The 16,195-nt window shown below is 45.8% G+C and overlaps 2 protein-coding genes across 6 annotated transcripts in view; both read right to left on the bottom strand.

The window, feature by feature from the left end:
- The window catches only part of MTMR6 (myotubularin related protein 6), an 821,484-nt gene that overhangs the window by 788,987 nt on the left and 16,302 nt on the right, over nucleotides 1-16,195 (bottom strand). The window contains exon 4 of one of the 5 annotated variants that reach the window (XR_014303097.1): nucleotides 6,376-7,607. The exons of the other annotated variants lie outside the window; for them this stretch is intronic. The gene's annotated coding sequence lies outside the window, so the exon portion shown is untranslated. Of the gene's footprint in view, nucleotides 1-6,375; nucleotides 7,608-16,195 lie in introns of those variants that run through there. 5 annotated transcript variants of the gene reach the window in all.
- Nucleotides 1-16,195, bottom strand: part of LOC309848517 (ral guanine nucleotide dissociation stimulator-like) — a 729,203-nt gene that overhangs the window by 687,130 nt on the left and 25,878 nt on the right. The window lies entirely within an intron of this gene.

Consider the following 16,195-nt stretch of genomic DNA (forward strand, 5'->3'; position numbering starts at 1 on the left):
TTGGCATCTCTAAGCTTTGAACTCTGTCAAACTCAATTCAACCGAATTGTCAAGCTCTGTTTGGACTTTGCCTCTCTGAACATCAGCCTGGAAACTCTACAGGCAATAAATGGAGGCCACTGTAGGTCTCATCTCATTTATTTCCTGTCTCTCAGTGATTACTGCCCTATGTTGCCTGTTGTCCAATGAAAAGAAACTCTCATGTCATTTCCTTGGCTAGTTTTTAAGGCTGGGGATATCCTATGACTCCATCATGGGCAGCTTGGTATATGTGCTGCCGAAGCGAGCACTCGTGGGCAGCTTGGAAGACACAGACGTTTCTCTGTCCGAGTCAGATGGGACTCTTTCAAGGATTGTATATCATAGGATAACAAGGAGAGAAAAACTGGACAGCTACGTGAGACTCTAAACTATGAACACTGAAATTTAATGTCTTCCTTCTTTTGTTGGGGGACCTCGCTGTTTACTACTGGGTGTGGGCTGCTGTGGTGATGGAAGGGAGTTGAGCAATGAGAAGACTTCGGCTGATTTGAACTGTGCCATGGGTCTGGTGCATGCCGAATTTGTAAGTATTTAGTACTATAAATCATGCTGGAGATGTCACTTCGTTGTTTTCCCTGATGTTTCAGAAAGTTCAGACAGTGTCCTGGGAGCCTGCTGGATAATTGGGTGTCTGTCTCTAAGAGATTTTTGTTGTAATCCTGGAATGCTTATAATTTTCAGTATGGGTACAAGTCAAAGGGCATGAGAGGGAATCTTGGAGAGCACGGTGGAAAAGGAGGTGAGGTTTGATCACAAAAGGTCTAAATATCAAGCCAGAGAATACAGACTTTTATCACACAGACATTGGGGAGCTATAAAAGGAGGACAAACAGAGAGCTATGTGAGCTGGTATTCATTTTGGAAACTTGTTTTCAGGGGCGCCTGGGTAGCTCAGTCAGCTGAGCACGTGACTCTTGATTTCCGCTCTGGTCATGATCTCAGAGTTGTGGGATCAGGCCCCTTGCTGGGCTCCCTGGTGGGCATGGAGCCTGCTAGGGATTCTCTCTCTCTCTCTCTCTCTCCCTCTCCCTCTGCCCCTCCCTGCTCATGCTCATGTGCTCACACACTCTCTCTGTTTCTTAAAAACAAACAAACAAACAAAAAACTTGTTTTCAGATTCTGTTTGTACAGTAGGTAAAGCAAAAATAGGTATCAAAGTAATATGTAGTTCTACAAAATCAAAGATTCTGGTACTATTAATCTGAACTTTTGAGGAAACTATTTTATATGTATTTGATAGTTGGGGTTGAAGTTTGACCAGCTGGAGGGAGAAAAGGAGAACAAAGGGTAAGGAGAGTAAAAAAAAATGTGTATCCTCAACCAAAACCTCTGTGTGAGGTTCCGTATTCACAAACCAGTAAGCAGAATTAAAGTGAGCGGAAAATTAGCCACAAAGCACTTTCTGGCTGATAGGGGAGCAATACTCCCAGAGCTAGATTAAAGGGGGATTTGCTAGGCAACCAACCTCAATGAGGTTTGCACTAAAATGTAACAAGATAGAGAAAATACGACTTTCCAGACCCACTCTTAACTTAAACTAGGTACGAGCAAAAGGAGTGTTCTCAAAAGCCACTCTTGAAGGGGACCAGAGCTCCAAAAGGTATGTCCTAGACATCCTCAAAAAATATAAAAGGCTTCTCTGGAAGAGGGGCAGACCTGTTACCTGCAGAGTTTCTGTTCCACTTAGCCATCTCTGCTGGGGTTCTAGGCCACCTGAAACTGCCTCCCTAGGGGTCTTTGGAACCTGGAGATCTGTGCCACCCAAAGGAGGGGATGCAGACTCCTGCCAGCGGTGACCTCTGCTCATCCCCCACACAGCTCAGTCTCTCTCCCAAGTGAACGTTGAACATGTGTATAAAGAATATTGGCCACAAGAGGTGGTCAATTACCCAGCCCTAGCAGGCTCAATGGGAGCCTTGCCTAGGGCCTGCTCATATCTTGGTCTTGCCCTAATTATCCCAGAAAAGGTGACCTAGGGAGGTATAATTGTCCCTCGTAGCTTGGTGTAGTGGGGTGTCTACTCTTCCTTGGAGCCAGGAGAGACTAGAAGTTTTCTTCAGCCTGTGGATGTGGACTACGACAGCCTGTGGGTTTTCCCAAGGCAAGGGTGAAAATCAAGATCATGATACAAATAGCATGCCTTGGTTTCTCCCCATACTCTAGGCCATTTTTTCCCTCTCATCAGGGATGGCCTAGAGTGGCTGCTGCTGAGGCCTCTGATGCCAGGCCTGTGCCAAAAAGCCACCGGAGCCCCTGCAAAGTTACCTGGAGAGCCACCTCCCATTGCAGCCATAGCTGCTGCATCCTGTTCCTGCTGAGTCAACATGGTGCTGGCCGCTGAGCCTCCACTTGGAGACAAACCTTCTGCTATTGCCAGTGCTGCTGTATAGAATGTTCTGGAGTCCTCCATACGCTAAATCAGACTGGGCTCTTTACCGGTTCATGGAGACTTGTTCTTGCTGTGTTGGTACACTATTCACCATGATCTGGGGGATGGCTGTTCTTCCTGGTTTTGCGCACACCCCCATGCCCAGGCTCAGAGTAGAACAAGTTCATGGGACCGGGCAGGGGATAGGAGCCCCCCAGACCCCCCTAACAGCTCAGTAGCTATCATTGTCCCTGTGCATGGAACTCCTTCCTTTGGGTTTGCTCTGTCCCAGTGGACCCCTTATTCTGTCACATAAATAGGCACCTGGCAGCCTGTGCTATAAATGGCCACATAAGCCCAGACTTGCCTGAAACTCCCAATAAACACCGCTGCTGTGGGGCCAAACCCCTCCACTCCAGCTTGGGAGGGAAGGCATTGAATGGCCTTTTCCCCAGACCTAAATTGGTCTCTAAATTGTGCTCAGTCAGAATGAGACTTTTAGGGAGAGGCAATACCTTCTAGGTCCTGGTGGAGTTTCCCATGTGCATTTTGGTGGGAATGCACTCATCTATCCCCTGTCGACATGACTGACCAGAGCTTTCAGGCACCCATGGGAAAGATCGCATGCAGGACAGTAAGTGAGGGACTTAGGGTCCAGCTGAATGGAAGCTGCTTCAGGCTGTGTTAGTCAGAAGCTTCTCTTCTGGGACAGAGGAAGCAACTATAATTTGTACTAAATTCTGTCCTGTGAAATGATGTGAAATGATATTTAAGAACTTGTGCCTTTGGTAGATGAGATAGGAAAATCTGCTACTGAAACCCACCAGGCCAGAACTCAAATACTCTGACACTTGACTCAAACACTCCTGCAGGGTCTCTCCCTCCATGGTGTACACCCGTGCTGCAGCTGGGCTAGGAGGCCCCATCTCTCACTTCGCTGACCCAGAGAGGGAGAGGACTCCTTGACACTGGCTGAGCCGCAGTCTGTAGAAAGTTGGCATCGCGTCCAAACTTCCTCCAGACTAAAGGGCAGTTGGGTGACCAATGTCAATCTCAGTTAAGAATAAAATTGTCCCTTGGGGCACCTGGGTGGCTCCGTTGGTTAAGAGTCTGCCTTCCATTCAGGTCATGAAACCAGGCTTCTGAGATGGAGACCCACATCGGACTTCCTTTTCAGTGGAGAGTCTACTTCCCCCTCTCCCTCTGCCTGCCGCTCTGCTTCCTTGTGCTCTCTATCTCTCTGCCAAATAAATAAATAAAATCCTTAAAAAAAGAAAAAAGAATAAAAGGGTCCCTACCTCATATGGTGTGGACATTAAGGGAGATTTCACAGGTAACACACAGAGAATTGCAAATGCTGTTTCCAGTTCTACTTCTCTGATACTCAGTCATCTCTAAGGCTAGAGAAATAGTTGTGGTCTAGTCTGGACTCCTGATTTTGTGTCTTTAGGTGCTCTAACACCAAGACACCTGCTTCTGGAGTCTGCATTCTACTTACTAAAACTTAGTAGTTGCTTGTATGCTCGCTTACTGTAAAATTCAGAAGTACTGATGTTTTCCTAACTGATTTTTTAAAAAGATTTACTTATTTTAAAGAGTGAATGAGTGTGCATTGGTGGGGAAGGGGCAGAGGGAGAGGGATAGAGAATCCCAAGCAGACTCCATGCAGAGTGTGCAGCCTGGTGCAGGGCTTGCTCAATCTCACGACTCTGAGATCAGGACCCTGAGATCACCTGAGCTGAGACCAGGAATTGGACGCTTGACAGTGCCACCCAGGGTACCCTTTCCTAACTGATTTTTAAGGAAGGTTTTTCTTTGCCTGGATGCATGCTTCCAAAGGCTAGAGTTTTGTGCCTCAGTCTCTCTCTCTCTCTCTCTCTCTTAAGATTTTATTTATTTATTTGACAGACAGAGATAACAAGTAGGCAGAGAGGCAGGCAGAGAGACAGAGAGGAGGAAGTAGGCTCCCCGCCAAGCAGAGAGCCCGATGCGGGAATCAATCCCAGGACCCTGAGATCATGACCCCTCAGTCTCTCTCTTGCAAGTACCCTGTGTCTACTCCTATGCTCCTTTGGTCATGACCAGCAGTTTCTCCTCTAAACATTGCGGCTGCCCTTCCAGACTGGTGTTTTCTGTTATGGTGACAGAAGGCTGGGGATAGTGGGGGAAGGGGTGAAACTCATTTTTCCCCTGCTTGGACCTAGAACTGAAAACAAGTCCAGAATCCATATATCACGATTTTTTCTGTGCAAGAGCCCTGGACATCTGTCTACTAGGTCTTAGTGTGTAATCATGTCAAGCCCAAGGTCATGTAGGTTACACTTCTGTGTCTCACAGATGCATGGAAAAGGGAGTGGGATCCCAGGGATAAATGCTGCCTGGGTGTCTCCCTCCTTTGAAGACATTTGTTCACCTTTCTCTATCATGAGGTGAAGAAGACTCAAGGTGGAAACTGCCTGGAGCCCTGAGTCACCCCATGGAAGGGGATGGCCTTGGGCAGTCTTTGGACCCCCAGCAGAGTCTGGGTGAATGAGAAATTCTTAAATGTTAAGTAGAAGTGCTTAGTAGCACAAACATTCTGACCAACACAGTGACAGTACTGTTGTAAGTGTTTTACGTACATTAAGCCATTCAGACTTCACAATAACCCTGTGAAGTGGGGACTGTTAATATCCCTATTTTAGCAGAGGAGGAAACTAGATCCAGGCAGGATAAAGAACTTTCAAAGTGTCAAATGAATATAGCAGGTCATACAAGTCTTAAAGGAGAAAACCCAGAGCATCATTATGAGAGGACCTGTCCCCTTTAGAAAGCACTTAATAGCAATTATCTCACCGTCCCTGTGGGAAGATCAGGCAGTATCTTTACCCAGAGATGAAGCCGCTGATGCTGAGGGGAAAGGTGGTATATATGGCATATTCTTACCAACTTTTCTATGTCATTGTCTGTCTTAGAAGGCGGGCACCATGCCCTTAGGTGTCGTACCTGCTTCTTCTGCCTAGAGCACATGACACACCTGTCTTGATACAGTAAGGAATCTAACCTAGAACATTGCCTTGTCACAATAGCAGGAACTAGAAGCCATCAGCAGAATGGTGACCAGGGTAAGTCCCTGACATGCATTTTCTTTTTGGAATTCATTGATCCTGGGACAACTGTCCCTCATGTGCAACATTATTTCCCTTGAGAACCAGCCCCCCACCTCAGCCTCAACGCACACCCACTCCCATGCCAATAAAAGGGGCAAAGGCTGATTAAGCAGCTTGGGGCAGGCATCCTGCTATCAGCCCATTGAAGAAGGTCCATCCTGGCCTCCCTCCAGGAGAGGGTGCTCCCCTTCCCTTCTCTCCAGCAAGGCCCATCCTCCCCCTCATCCATCTTCCTTGGCTAAACTCTATGACTCTAAGAGGGGAAGGGAGGAAAGAGGAAATCCTTCTGTCCTAGGAGCCATTTTCATTAGCCACACCTCTACTCTGATAATTTCTTTTCCCTATTTATTTTATTTTGAATAATTGACCTTAACTATTTTCTTCACAGGAACTGAACAATGACACTTAAAAACTTTCAGATCATATCATTACCAAAGCAGCCAACAACCAGTTTATCCTTTAGACCCAAAATAAAAATATCACTACAAGAGATAAACCAGCAAATAATTACTCCTAACAGAAAAAAAGAAAGCAAATTGCCTTTGTCACCAGTGTTTTGTTTGAAATCTTACTTAAATTGTCCTGGGATAATTAGGTGTCAGGCACCCTTAGCATCTCTTTGAATATCCACCAGTCTTTCTTAGAGTAAGGGGGAGGATACTGGGGTCATGGGGGGGGCTTTCAGCTGGAGCTAGCTATTCAGGCCCCAGAGGTGATGCCGGGTGGGCAGGTCGAAGGACCCAGACTGGGTCCTGCAGGACCAGTCAAGATGGCCATTGACTTTAAGCAAAATGAAAATCAAACACAAGACAAGAAGAAGTGAGAGTAGAGTTTATTGAAGACATAGAGACAGAGCATCTGAGCGACTAAGAAAGGAAATGAGACAGAATTTGGTCTTTGCTTGGGGTCTGGGGTTTTTACTGAGAATTGTGGTCGGAGACACACATCTTCCGAGGCATCCCAAAACAGGAGGCGTGTTTAGGGGGTCCACTATAAGTCACTTATGCCCCGGAATCAGGCTTCCTGGTGAGTCAGTAGTCTTGGAAAACACTCTTGTTGATCCTGCCAGGTCACTCCTTAGATCTCACCTAGAGTGCTGGAAGAATCCAAAGAAATCATTAACTCCTTGCCCTTTACAAGGAGAACATGCATGATCTGTTCTATAAGGCGTCTGTAAGGCGGGGTGCAGGTCCTAGCAAGAACAGAAGCAGGGAAAGGAGCAAAAAAGCAGTCATTTATGGGGTTTCTTGTTTTCCATTCCCAGAGAGAGCGAGATAGGGAAAGAGAAGCCTCCTTAGGAAACAAAGCAGGGAGCAAAGCAGGGATCCTGATGCGGGATTCGATCCCAGGACCCTGGGACTGTGACGCGAGACGAAGGCAGATGCTTAACTGAGTGAGCCACCCAGGTATCCCCACAACCTACCGTTTACTAATTTGTGAACACGATTATCAGTATCACACCTTCCCCATTCTCCCCATATATATATATATACATATTTTTTTTCATTTTCTATATTAATAAAACACAATCAATAAGAGACATTCACTGGTGAGCTAGGGGACACCACCGGTTGTGTGTTAATAGCTAAGACAGCCCGGCCCTGTGCTGCTTGAGGGTGTGTTTGGAGGGGGGGGGCATTCAATAAGACCATTAAAAAAATACACAGAGAAAAGACTGTAAAGACCTGATGCTCTAAACCTTAAGAACCATGAAGGAGCAACTATTGTTAATGCTGGTGGTTTTGAGACACTTGTTCTAGACAAATGGCAGAATTCTCTTTAGGGAGAGAAAGCTCTTCAGTTTGAGGGGAAAAAAAATACTTGGTAAGATTTTGGTTGCTTAAAGACTGCCAATATAGGACTAATCTGAGTGGGAGAAGTTCAAACAAAGAGAGAGATGAAACTTCTCCGTATAAAGAACGGGCTGGTTATTAGTAGTACTCCTCTTGCTGCATTCCTCTGTGCCCAGGGAGGCTGACCTCCAGGACCGCATGACCCAGGTTCCCCTGCCCCTTGGCTTTCAGGTGGGTTCAGTCAATGAGAGGCACCTGCAGAAGAAAAGAGGAGGAGAGGAGAGAGAGATGTGTTTATCGCATCCCACCCCACTCCGTATCCCAATCCCTACTTCCCCAAGGGTCCAGTGTTGGCCGTCTTTCTCTGTGGCCTCAGCTCGTCATGGAGCTCGCTCTTCTGAGGCTCCAACCGTCACCAGATTCTCACCAGACTGGTCAGACCCAGCAGTGATAACATCCTCCCACCATTGCTAATCTCTGGGGATTTCACCATTTCTTGTTACTTCCCTTGGCCCGTGTTGATAACCCCTTCACTAAACTGTCTTGGGTCGAATCCTTCCATGCTCCATCTGCTTCTTGCTAGCCCCCGACTGCTACCAGCAAGTATGATCCTGTGATTTCTAGTAAGAAATACACGTTTAGTCTTTCTCCCAGCCCGTTTCTGGCATAGAGCTCCTAAAATCCTTGGAATTTCTCAAGCAAGGAGAGCAGCAAGGATGCCTTTGTTATGCTAATGAAGACACTTTGGGACTCTGCCTAAGGATGGGGAGTGTTGTCAGGAAAATCAACCCTCTGTTTAGAGGGTTGGAAATTTCAGTACCACCCCAGTTCTGGGGGAGGGAAAGGTGCCATTGAGTTCATGGCCAATGGCCCATGATTTCACCAATCGCGCCTATGTAACAAAGCCTCCATAAATCCCCCAAAGGACAGGGTTTGGGGAGTTTCAGGGTTGGTGAACACATGGAGATTTGGGGTATTGTTTATACAAGAAGGTCATGGAAATGCCAACTCCCTTCCCACATATCTTGCCCTGTGGCTCTCTTCTGCAGGCTTTTTCATATCCTTTAATATACTTTGTAATAAACCAATGATCTAGAGAGTAAACTTGGTTCCTGAGTCCTGTGAGCCCAAGAGGGGGTGGCGGGAATCTCTGATTTAGGTAACAACCTTGTGCAATTGACATCTGAGTGGATGAGAGACTTGTGGGACTGAGCCCTTAACCTGTGGGCTCTGATGCTGTCTCCAGATAGATAGTGTCTGGATTAAGTTGATTTCTAGAACACCTGGCTAGTGCCAGAGAATTGCTTGAGGGGATGCTGGGGGAGGGCCCCACATGCATTGGAATTGGGTGTAGAATCCTTAACAGGGGTATTCAATTGTCCCCTGACATGGAAGTGAGTGGGGGCTCTGATCCTTTCAGAAGACGAGGGGGAAAGTTATCTAAAGGGAAAGAGCAAATGTGTCTAGTTAGGGGGTGTGAGAGACAGCCCTTGTGGATGGAACAGGCAGCTCCCAACAAATGAGGGGGCTGAGCTTTAAAATGTTTCCTGGTTCGGGTTGTGTTCTTCTTGTTTCATTGGTTTGGTTGTTTAACTTGTTTTATTTATTATAATTCTCCATTATCTCCAAACCTGTAATAAAAATTTGCTGCACCAACAGACCATATGTTAATGGGACTTTGTTAAGTGCAGGAGACCAAGCAACTTTCACAGTTCAGGGCAAAATTAAGGAGAAAATGGGGCAAACCAGCTCAGCAGGGGGATCAAAGTCAAATGATACCCAAGTTGCCTCTTGCCCAGGCAAGGTGCCTCTTGCCCAGGAAAGCCTGAGAACATGGGGGCAAGCATGGAGCTTGCTGCAGTTGAGTGGGGAGGGCAGCAAATATTTTGTTTGGCTCTGAAAGGGAAAGACAAACCCAGAGCATTCACATTCAGAGCTTCAGAAAAAACAACAGCAACAACTACAATAAAAACTATTTGATGATAGAATCACAGGGACATAAAAATCAAAGTAATCTTTGCCAGAAAGCTATGAAATCAATGTCTGAAAACTTTGTTCCAATTTAAAAATCAAACTTTTCAGGATTTTAAAAGAAATTACATTGTACATTCTGGGTCTGGGAAAATAAAAGCAAAGGAAAACACAACAGGTATGAAAGACCAGCGCAGAGCACACACTTTCTCCTTGAAGCAGAACAGTTGGAAAGAGCAAATTTTGGGAATGTCGTGGCCTTGTCTGCCTCAGTAAGTCCAGGGTTTATGGTGACTTCTGTCACAAGCTTCCACTTAACAATAGTTTCTAAGCATGTACACATTTTTTTTTCCAGCATGTACACATATTTTTAAGGAAAGAAGTTACGTAAAGCAAGGAGCAAATGTTCGGGAAGTCCACAGACGTGTTTTAAAAGTATGAACATTATGGAATGACTATCTTGCACGAGGCCCGTTTCAGTCCCTCTGAATTACACTCAAGCATGACAGGTGCTGGCTAATGAAGGATATGCATCGAGGACCATTCGGCCATTTAATTGTTCTTCTGCAGCATGACATGATTTTGTGAGCCTCTGCATAGGAGCATTTAATTAATGGGAAGGGTAAAAGAGTGCTAGGAGAGAATTGGCTTTCTTGCCCTGCCTTCCTCCCTTCTCCCTCCCTGTGCACACACGCGTATACACGGATGGGTACGCAGGTGCCCACACACAGAATGAGCCATTATCCTCTAGCATTAGAGCCTTTTAGGAGCAGAGTGGAGTGACGGAGTTTCCCCAAGTCACCAGAGTTCAGCCTGAGCTGCAAAAGGTCATCCATCAGTGGTGTTAAGGACTTTCCTGCACTAGTCTCCACTTATCTGCCCAGCTTCGTAACCACCCACTTGCCCCTAAAAGCATCCTGGTCTCCAGCTGATTCTCCAATTGATTTTATTTATTCAAAAATAGTGACTGCCCCTTCTGTGTGCTCAGGGCATCTCCTATTGCTCACAGATCTTACACACATACTTAAATTATCTGTCCCTGGACTGTGAGTGCCTTACTCGGGCTTGACATAGACTTTCACTGAATCTAAAACTAGGAGCTAGTGAAGAAATGAACTGAATGAATGCTCCCCTTCTCACAGCCTCACTTCACAATTTGACAAAAAGGTTGTTCTGCATTCTTTTATTCACACTCAAGTTACTAACCCTGAATAACATTCTGTTCTCAGATCTGTAGGGCTAGTTTCAGGGCTCAGAAAAGATCCATATTATGAATCTTTGCTTGGACCCTCCTCACAGTCTGCTTTATATTTATATTATATTTCTATAATGTTTAAAGACTCTCTTTAAACAGTGTTACACTAAAACATGCTGAAATTAACTACCAACAGACACAGTGGAGAAGACATGGGAATAACCCTGTAGTCTGAATTCTGCAACAAACTAGCCATGACCAGGATTAAGAAACTATCCATTCTTACATTTCATGCTCTCATTGGATCCAAAAGAACTTTGACTAAGTGATCTCATTCATCCAAGAATAATAGCAGGACACCTACTTTGTGGTTGGTCTTGGGTTACCATACTGGAGTTCACAGGAGGGGGATGGTAGACAGACATACACAGAAGACTATAATTATGCTTCATTTTGCTAAGTGGGGTGACAAAGAGCAGGGATAAAGACAGATGTGGCTGCCTAAAGGTCTGTCCCAAAGGACAAGGCAGTGTTAGCCAGGCTTGGGGAGGGTGGTGAAAGGCACCTCTGGACAGTAAATTCCCTGGGAGAAAATTAGAGCATTGCAAACAATGGTGGAATGAATGAAAGGATGCAAGACACATTCCAGAAAGGTCGATCCCAGGAGCAGTCACACTGCCCCGGGGTTCCCTCAACCCAGCACAACTCCAGGATAGGTGGACACTATGGGGACCAGTAAGGGGACCTAGTTTAGGTCTGGGGCTGTCATTGGGATGGATGTCTGAGGAATGGCATTTTTGTTAACATCTGAGGGTAGGTAGGAGTCTGGCATCAAGAAGGGCACCCAGGGGAGGACCTGGTGCAGGGATGGAGTTGACATACTGAGGGCCAGCCCCCCACCCCCTCACTCTGTTTTCCTGTAATGGGAGCTTCCTTCTCCCATTTGATCTTCACATTTTCCAATCCCTCCATGGCTCTCTGCAGTACATATGAACATGGCCAGCCCTAGAGAGCAGAGATGGAGTTTCCAGACCTTGACAACCTGGTGTCTGGTCCTGTCCTTGCACACAGAGGCCTGTACTCACAACCTGTTCCCCCGGGAATGATGAGGCTCATTATTTGCAATCACGACATAAAAATGCACCTGAAATTCAGGAGAATTTCAGAAGAAGCAAAGGCTCATTTCCAGTAGTCCAAACCCCATTCTTTTATTTGGATTTTCACAGGTCAGTTTTCCTTAAGGGCAATGGGGCCATGACAACATTCTCTAGACCAGAAGAGCAAGTTGTGAATTTATTTCCCTGGATGCTCTACTGGTTACAGTGAAAACCTCCCAAACCTCCTCAGTGATAAAATGGATAGAATTCCTGGAAGAAATCCTAGGAATAAGATAGACCTCTGGACCCCAGAAGGCAGTGTGTTTGCCCACCAGGGTGCCCACCTTGTGTTTGTGTGCTTGTGAACAAAGCACATCCTGATTTGCAAAACTTTTTACAAACAACCCAAAATCATTTATGTGAAAAAACGAAATGCATACTGTCCCCATCTCTTGACGTTGAAAGGGCGAGGACACTGTTAGAAACAGTCTACATCCTGTGTTGTGACAAGCAGAATGATGCTAACACAGGACAGTGTCCCGATCAACGCTTTCTCTGGGAGCTACTTTTTCCTCCAGCTACCCTGTCCACATGCCAGTGCCGTTGGCAGAATCATGAGAAGAGTAATTCTCCTGGAAGGTGAGGACCCGATCAGTCTATGTGAAGAAGAACAGAAATGTCTTTCCTTTTCAAACTATGAAAATGATCTCGACCCTCCAAGCAAGTTAGTTGAATTGAAAGTATTAGCAGCCTGTGGTGAGCCAAAAAGGCATTGTGGACCCATAGCAGATCTAGCCATACTGAAGTACTCTGAGTCCTTCCACAACGAGATCTACTGCTGCAGCTGAGTTTTCCTGAAACACTGAATGTGGATGGCTAATGTTTTTTGAAAACACACGAATTTTTTACATAATTTAACTCTTAAAATAGACTTAAACAGCAACTGCACAAATTACTTTTCTTGGAAAAATCTAGTTATGACTAGTAAGAAATGTGATCCTCGTAGAAGGTTACCTTAATCAAAACTGATACGTCATTTTATAGCTGAAGGGTTTCTGTGTTTTCATCATTGACTGTCTGTGTTGTTTTTGTTATGATGAGCAAGAATAAGCAGTTACCTGGTCATCGAGGTACATGGCTAAATTGGGGGGCACCTGAGTTCTGCTGTCCGTTGGGTGGTCACCTCTTGGTTTCAGCTCAGGTCCTGATCTCCAGGTTGTAAGATCGAGCCCAGAATCTGGCTCAGCACGATGTCTGCTAGAGATTCTCTCTCCCTGTCCCCCTGCCCCTCCCACCCTGCTCTCTCTTTCTCTCTCTCAAATAAATAAATAAATAAATATATTTTTAAACAAAGGTATATGGCAAGATTTTTTAAACTTGTTATTGATGAAAGAATATAATTATCATAATGAAACAATAAGCAAAAATGCCACTTGTGTATACCTGTAGGGAGAACTCTGGGCTAACCCTCGACTCCAGGCTAGTGCCAGACCCCTGGACCCAAGGAAAAAGCCAAGCTCAACCCATTCTCTGTATTTCAGGGACCTTATTCCCAGGGTCAGTGAACCTGTTCATCAACCAGGCATTATTTCAGGTCCTGGGAACTTGGCAATAGCTAAGACACAGTCCCTGCCTTCATTCAGCTTTAGGTGGAATGGAGGATAGAAATAAGGAAACGTGGTGTGTGGGAAAACTATTCTGAGGGAAACCACAGGTGCTGGAAGCTCAAAGGAGCAGCACCTCACTCAGGCTTACAGGGTCCAAGAAGCCTCCTAGAAGGAAGGACAGTCTAAGCTGAGAACCCAAGGATGAGCTGAGCTTATTCAGGCAGGGAGAGAGCAAGAGAGAGGAATCCCAGGAGGAAAGAACAGCATGAGCAAAGTCCTGGAGAGAGGGCTCACTTAAGGAACCAGAAGTTAGCACATGGACCTTTTGTAAATTCAGACCCCTTGCTCTGGGTCTCTGGGTAACAAATCAGTTAAATAAACCCTACTAAAACTCTTTGAAAGAGCCATCCAGAAAATAGTGATAGGCATTTCTGAACAGTTGATGAAAGTCCTTGGGTTGCAAATCAATATATTTTCACGGAAGCAGATCTGGTAGCTTCCGGAGCTTCTCTGTGTTTCTAACCGGAAGTGGTTGCCGCAATCTGTGACTTCCACCAGGACAGGAGGTGAGCTGAGGGGAAGGAAGCAAAGGGAGCAGGAAGGAGCTGAGCAGACAGGCAGTGCAGGGAATCAAGGGTCTGCTGCCCCGAGATGGGCAAACCCACCCATGCTACACATCAGAACAGCGGACAATCAAATTGAGGGCATGGAATCTTCCTAACCTTGTTATCACAAACCCTTTCTAGCCATTACATTCAATTACATGAAAGAGGCTGGAAGGTTAATACAAACCCTGAACGTTGCTGAATAGTTAACAAAATCACAATACAGGAATTCAATGACCACAATCAATTATTAATGTAAAATCTGATTTAGTACTGGAGAATAGTGTCACCATGTTCCTACATCTCTAAGTGATGAACTGCTCTTTCCATTCAACAAATATCTGAGTGCCTACTACATGCTGCATGGGAGATGCGGAACACTGGGAATATAAAGATAAAAAGATATACTCCTCGACCTCGGTGGATAAGAAGGAAATCCCTACAAAAAGCTCGGGGAGAAAATAGTACCATTTAGCCATGTTTTCTGTGGTCTTCCTTACTGAATGCTTGTTTCTTTTGTGTTCCCTTTTTTTGGTCGTTTGTCTAGAAATCCTCCCTCATTGTCATAGAATTTTATGGCTTGACAGGTCCTTAGAGATCATATAGCTTTTTTTTTGGTTTCCAGACCAGAGGATCCAAAGTTTCCTTGGCAGTGCCCCATGGGTCGCCTGTTGATAAATGACTCATAGTTCTATGTGTATTCATTCATTCATTTGACAAAGTTTGGAAGACCTGCTTCTTCTAGCATCAGCACAAGGCATTGAAGATGTAGCAGTGAGCAAAATAACAGAGGTCTGAATGTTCACAGAGGTCCCCGTAGTATGTGGCATTTAGAGTCCATGCGGAAGGACATTAATGAAACCATATCACCAATGTAGACTTAGGGCTGTGACACATGTATGAAGCAACACTCACATGAGTGTTGGATAAATCCGGGATCCGACCCAGTCCAGGAGGTTCAGAAAAGGTTGCCCAGGGAAGCGGGGTGGGACCAAAGGCCTGAAAGAGGGGTGTGCATTAGATAGGAGGGATGATATGTGCAAATGTCTCAAGGTGGGAGGAATTGTGGTGTTTTCAAGAGGAAGGAAGAAAGCTATGGATGGAGTCCCAAGAATGAGGTGGGTTGTGAAGCAAAATGAAGCAGGTAGGTAGGGGCCAGTAAGCCCCTTTAAGCATTAGGGGTTTCATGCCCAGAAGCATGGGAAGCCGTGGAAAAGGACAGTAGATTGGAGCACAGGGTTGATGAGAGAATCACATTTGAACCTGAAAAGTTCCCTCTGGCCACAGTGTGGAGAACGTATTGAGGGCACTGCATATGGAGCCGGGCTTGGCAAGGGAGCTATTGGAGTGGTTCAGGAAAGACACGACGCTGTGTGGACCCAGGAGCTGGTGGTAGAGAAGTAGGTATAGCAGGTATGAATTGTGTTGTGACTCCCAAGGGGCAGGAAATGCTCCATTTCTGTTTTTAGAAATCAAACCATAGTTGGCTCCAAGTGACCACTCACCGATTGAGAGTGAGTGACAATGTGGAGCCAGATTTTATTTCATTGTCATGGGTCCCCATGTGATGCCATGGAGGGCCACCCATCTCTGAGGTCACTCTAGTATTCACACATAAAAAAATTAAGCAGGGATGTCAGAATTCTTGCATGCCTTGCAGTCTGTTTCCATCTAGAGAAGGCTAAGCTGTGTCTATCACTTGATTCTAAAAGGAATTTGGATCTGCATGACCCAAAATGCCAGCAATCTGTCCTTGTCTAAAAGTCAAAAACATAATAAGAGAGAGGCACGGACACTTGAAAATATTTGTTCCAACCTATTTGAACACACACACACACACACACGTACACACGCACACACGAAAAATAGCAAAATAGATTGCTTGTAAATTATAGCTCTTTTGGCTTCTGGCTTTTCAGTTGCTATAAAAGTTTCCAATCGCTGCCAGAGGAAGGCATTCTCTACGGTTTAAAATAAACCCGAACAACCTACCTGCAAATCCACATGCGGTCTCTTTTCTATAGCAAAGCTGCCAGTCAGTTCACGGTGGCCTGTGCTTTGTGTCTTACCCAGCGTAGGCCATTTGGAAGTGGACCGCTCTGCTAGTGGGATCAGCGCCCCCGCCCCCAACCCCAGCTTGGCCATGCAGACAAACTCTCGCTATGGTTCCCAGGATGAAGGTGCCGGGCATCTCCGCGGCCTCCGCCAACAGAGGTCCTGCACCCCAGGCGCTGCTGGAAGCACAGGGCAGGGCTCTACTCCTCACCCAAACTGTACAAACCTGTCTCCCCTGCTAAACACGTTCACCCTTTCCCCTCCCACCTCCTGCTCTTCTCGGCTACGTAATTCTTATTAGCCTTGGTAGTTC

The sequence above is a fragment of the Mustela nivalis genome (assembly GCF_964662115.1).
Source record: "Mustela nivalis genome assembly, chromosome: 15".
In the NCBI taxonomy this organism is placed as follows: domain Eukaryota; kingdom Metazoa; phylum Chordata; class Mammalia; order Carnivora; family Mustelidae; genus Mustela; species Mustela nivalis.